We start from the raw sequence: 4,869 nt of genomic DNA, 5'->3' as shown, positions 1-4,869 counted from the left end.
AAGGCTTGTGCCTTTGGTGGGGACAGCCCTCACAGGCCAGGGTTCGAATCCTGCCAGTGCTGTAGAAGTATCCCAAGGTGGGTAATTTTCAATGTGGCTTGTCCATGTTACACACTCCGCGTGAGGTCTGAGGTCATGTATATTTATTTTGATTTTGGCCTACTTAATGAAGACATGAGAGAGGAAATGCATTTCTTGTCCTCACCACGAGCAGACACTTACAGCAAACATACTGTCTGTAGGACTGTGGTTTTTTAAACGGCGGCGATCTAACCCGAGTGCTGGGTGCACTTCCCCGCCTCGGCGGGTATTGGATCTATGCTGTGTGGACTCGCCCTGACCCGTCGGGTGGGCGAGTTTCTAGAGCGCCGGACTCGTGTGCGGTGTGCTCTTCTGTGCTGCGATGCCTCTCCTCAGGTGGCGGGGGTTCAGCCTCCTCTTCTGTCACCGTCTGCGGGGTCTCCTGGTGTTACCTCGCTGTCCCATCGGGGGGTCCTTGCGCGGCGGGTTGCCCTGCCCCCTCCTCGCCTCGTCGCCCTCTCGGTGGCCCCAGGGGGGGTGTATGGCCCAGGTGGAGAATGGTGGCCCAATGGTTAGAGCAGCAGACTCTGATGCAGAGGTCTAGCCCGGGACCAGGGTTCGATTCCCCGCCTCGGCAGGTCTTGGGCTCAAAATCCCACGGACCTGATAATTTTAGTTGGCCTGCTTTCTCTCCATAGGATGCTTGGCCTCCACCTTGGGGGTGTCCAGGAGTGGTCGCCTCGGGGGGAATGCCGGGATGGGTTCCACAGAGGCATTCGTACATACGCCTTGAGTCCCTTGCGGGGGTGTGGTGCGCTATTCTGGTCTCAATTCCCGCTGGGGAGTTGTTTGGCACTGGGAGGTCGCGCAAATGCGTGGTCCATTCCATGTTTTTTTCTCGGGCGGGTGGCCGCGAGGCTGGCTCGGCCGCCTGGTCTGGCTACGTCCTTGTCGGCCTGTCCTTTTAGATGGGCGTCCCGCCCTTGCAGGGGTGGGGCCCTTCGGCCGTTCCTCCCGGATACAGGGTGTCGGTCTCCACAAGGTGCGTTCTTGTTGGCTTCCGGGCCCCTGTTTCGGCGATTCCCGGTCTGGTACTGGTGCGGCCGCTCCCGTGTTTGTCATCCCGAGATCCTGGCTTCGGCCGTCCCACTCCAGGGGGTTCCCTGGGGGGGGGGGGGCTGTCGCCTCCATTTCGTCCCATCTTGGGCCGTGGCTGGCACGGTTCTTGGGCTCTTCGGGCTTGCTGGCCTTGCTGGTCTTGCGGATTCTTCGCGGAGTCCCTCCTTATCGACAGGTTGGGGTACCTGCTCCTTCCAGGGTCTACACTGAAGGGCTTTCTGGGTCCAGGTTGTGTGGCCGGCCTGCGAGTGGGGGTTCCCACTCTCGGTTGCGGATACTTCCGTTGGGTTTGCCTTCTGGCCCGTGGGGACTAGGACTCGGCAGCACATATGCTGAAATTGGAACGATACAGAGAAGATTAGCATGGCCCCTGCGCAAGGATGACACGCAAATTCGTGAAGCGTTCCATATAAAATTCCACCCTGCCTGCGCCTGATCTCGTCTGATTTCAGTATTTCTGCAGGGTCGGGCCCGGTTAGTTCCTGGAGGGGAGACTGCCGGGGGTTCCCAGGTGCTGCAGGCTAGGGGTACTGTGCACCTGGCCCGCCTGGTGGATCTTCTTCGCCGGGCGGGGGTCTGGGTGTTCCCCGTCTGGACGTGTGTTAGATTTTGGCCTCGTCTTGTTCTGCGGTGTCTCCCCTCCGTCGGCTCCCTGCTCTATGGGCGGTGGTCCCTTCGGTGCCCGTCTCGGGCTTGTCCTCCTTCGGGGGTCGTGTGCCTGGGCCCCGTCCTCCCCTCTGGTTCGTTCAGGGGGGGGACGTCCTTTGGCGCCGGGTCGTTTGGGGGTCAATGGGTTCTCCGGCAGTCGCGCAACACGGCAGTTGCTGGCGGTCCTCCTGGCTAAGGGGTGACCTGCCGTCATTTGCACCTGTGCTTCGATGCCCCCAGGTCTTGGTCGGGACGGTCGTCCTGGGGGTGTGGAGCTGTGTCAGCCTTCGGTGGGGGTGCTGGGTTCGCTCCTTTTGTTTCCTTGCTCAGGGGTTGTTTTCTTGGGCGGCGTAGCCGGTCCTGGCCCTTCGGGCTGTCCTTTCCACGAGGTCCGACTAGGTGGAGGCGGTTCGACTGAGTCGGATCTTTCTTTGTTGCCTGGTCTCGCCCGGACCCCGGTGGGGCTTCGGCGCCGGGGGCCTCGACTCGGTCTGCCTTCCGGTGGCTCTGTTCACGGAGGGGGTCTCGGCCCTCCTGCCCGGGTTATGCTCTCTCCTCCCGGGTCCTTGTGGTTGCCCTGTCTTTCGCTTGACCTTTTCGGTCTGCTGTACGCGTTTCCCCCGTGCCCTCTGATTTCACGGGTCCTCTGCTGGATTCGCTTGGACAGGGCCGGGGTGCTCCTGGGTGCTCGCTTCGGCGGCGCGTGGACTACTATTGGAACGTTACGGAGGAGGATTGCATGGCCCCTGCGCAGGGTTGACACGCAATTTCGTGAATCGTTCCTGTTTATGGTTCCCGGCGGGGTCCGCCACCCCTGGTACCCTCTCCTGGTGCGAGCTGGCGGTTCGGGCCTACTGGCCGTTCACGGTTCTTCCCGTTCCGTGGTTGGTCCGGAGTCGGTGTTGACCCGGCTATTCCTGCTGGCCGGACTCCATCTGCGGGCCGGTTTCTTGTGCAGTTGTCGCTGCTTGCTCGGGGTTGTTCTTCTGGGGTGGTGGTTTTGCTGCTGGGCTCCCGCAGGTATTCCACTTTCGCTTCCTGTACCAGGCTCTGGGCTTCCTTCTCGCGTTGGTGCGGTCGGCTTGGTGCTGCCCACGCCTCCGTGGACCCCTTGCGGGTCTTGGATTTCCTGGCGGAGGGGTTTTCCTTGGGCATGGCCCCTTCTTCCCGGGGGGCCCGATGGGCTGCCTTGCGGGCCTTCCGCAGTCCGGTGTTCGACGGGCTGGTTTCCAGTGGCTCGCTTGGCTCCGGAGTGTGTTTTCTCCGTCGCCATCGGACGCTCTGCCTGTCTCCCCCTTGGGTTCTCTCTCTCGTTCAACGAGCTCTTCAGGGTCCGCCCTTTGTGCCCCTGGCCTCGGTGGCTTTGCGGTTCCTCACCTTTTAGGTGGTTTTATTCCTGGTGGCAGTGGTGTCTGCTGGGCGGAGGGGCGTGCAGGGGTCGTGCCTCCGCTCCCCTCCCTTCTTGCGGGTTTTGCCGGACCGTTTGTTCCTCCGGCATGTCCCCCTTTTCCTTCCCGGGGTTCCTTCCCTGGTGTCCCGGGCTCGGGTGGTGTCTTCACCGCCTTTTCCCTGCCGTCAAGGTTCCTCTCTTGTCCGTGCTGGTTGTCCGGTGTGCGGTTTTTGGGTTTATCTTGACCGCACGTCTTCCCTTTCCCGGTGGGTCGGCCTGTTGGTGTCTTTTGGGTCCGGTTCGTTCGGGCCGCTGACACTCTCTTCCCAACTTGGTTCGCTGGCTTACACGGGCTGTCCCCCTTTCCTGTGCTTCGCTGGGTTCGGTGGGTCCGGCGGGGGTCCAGGGTCGGTCCGCGGGGTGTGGCTCTGTTTCCTGGGCCCCCTTCATGGGTGTCTCCTCTGTGGAGTTTTATCGGGCTTCGACGTGGTCGTCCCCCGCCTTGTTCGTGGGTCTCTAGCTGTCCCGGGGGGACTTCGCTGGGGCCGTTCTGAGTGCTGGAGCTGCGGCTCCTGGTTGGCCTTCTTTTCCTTGAGGTCTTGATTTCAGGTTTCCTGTGATCCCTGTTTTCTTTTCATTTATTCTACATCAACCTTGTGTTGGTTTCTCTGCATCACCGTGTGGTGTGGTTTTTAGGGTGGTCAATGAAGCCTTGTTGGCTTGGGTATTGGCTCACTATGTAAATCATGTGGCGAGGAAGACTAACGAGGAGGTAATGCCCCGGTTACTTACCGGTAATCTTCATTACTCCGAGTATAGTCTTCCTCGCCACATGAGTTCCCTCCCCCCCTCCCTGTCTGGCTATCGGCTTCATTGTTTGCTTGGTAGATCAGGCTGTTGGTTGGGCCGGTCCGCCTCTTATAGAGGTCAGGTGGGACTGGTCGGCCATGTTGGGAGGGGGTGGGAGGCTTTTTTTGCTTTGGAGGGTTCTGTCGTGGAGCTTATGCTCACTATGTAAATCATGTGGCGAGGAAGACTATACTCGGAGTAATGAAGATTACCGGTAAGTAACCGGGGCATTACCCGTTCTTAGTAGATTTCTGACTGTATTAGCTTTCAATAAATATTGTAGTTAAGTGCATTGTGCACTTCAGAATCAGATGGATGTTCAAACATGACACTTTCCTGCAAAGTGTTATTTGTTTCTGAAACATTAAACAACTTGGGCGAACGACATTTGAACTAATAATTGATGTTCATTGAGTGTTTGAAAAGGTCTGTAATTAAACAACAACAAAAAGTGATGGAAGTTATGCTTGTAAACATTTTCCACCACTGTCCACGCAGTCCATTTTGTTTTGTGCATATTGGACACATCCAGGGATGGAGTAGCTGTTTCAATTCAATTCAAATATCTTCATTCGATTGTAAACATTACAATCATAAAAGTACAATTCATCAACAAACAGTTAAAAGCAGTCCGGATAATTCATTTATAAGGTACAAAATTCTTTATACAATGTAAGAGATAAAAGCAGCAGGCAGCATAAACATTTTAAAAATATGTAAAATATATAATTGTTTCAATATAATAAAGGATAAAAAATGCCCAAAGGCATTAACAGCATAATTATCCCTCCATACTTTTCCTGAAAGTGATTGCTAATTTCAGAAAATTACAGACAAATAAA

At 56.9% G+C, this 4,869-nt stretch overlaps 2 non-coding genes across 2 annotated transcripts; both read left to right on the top strand.

Moving 5' to 3' along the window:
- Positions 1-1,447: 1,447 nt before the first annotated feature.
- Positions 1,448-1,555, top strand: LOC147674103 (U6 spliceosomal RNA). Its single transcript, XR_015303105.1, has one exon. It is a non-coding gene; the product is annotated as a U6 spliceosomal RNA (small nuclear RNA).
- Positions 1,556-2,472: 917 nt separating this feature from the next.
- LOC147674102 (U6 spliceosomal RNA) lies at positions 2,473-2,579 on the top strand. Its single transcript, XR_015303205.1, has one exon. It is a non-coding gene; the product is annotated as a U6 spliceosomal RNA (small nuclear RNA).
- Positions 2,580-4,869: the final 2,290 nt, after the last annotated feature.

This window comes from Lissotriton vulgaris, chromosome 12 (genome assembly GCF_964263255.1).
Source record: "Lissotriton vulgaris chromosome 12, aLisVul1.2, whole genome shotgun sequence".
In the NCBI taxonomy this organism is placed as follows: Eukaryota; Metazoa; Chordata; class Amphibia; order Caudata; family Salamandridae; genus Lissotriton; species Lissotriton vulgaris.
The sequence above is the reverse complement of the archived record's forward strand: the minus strand, read 5'-3'. Positions and strand labels throughout refer to the sequence as shown.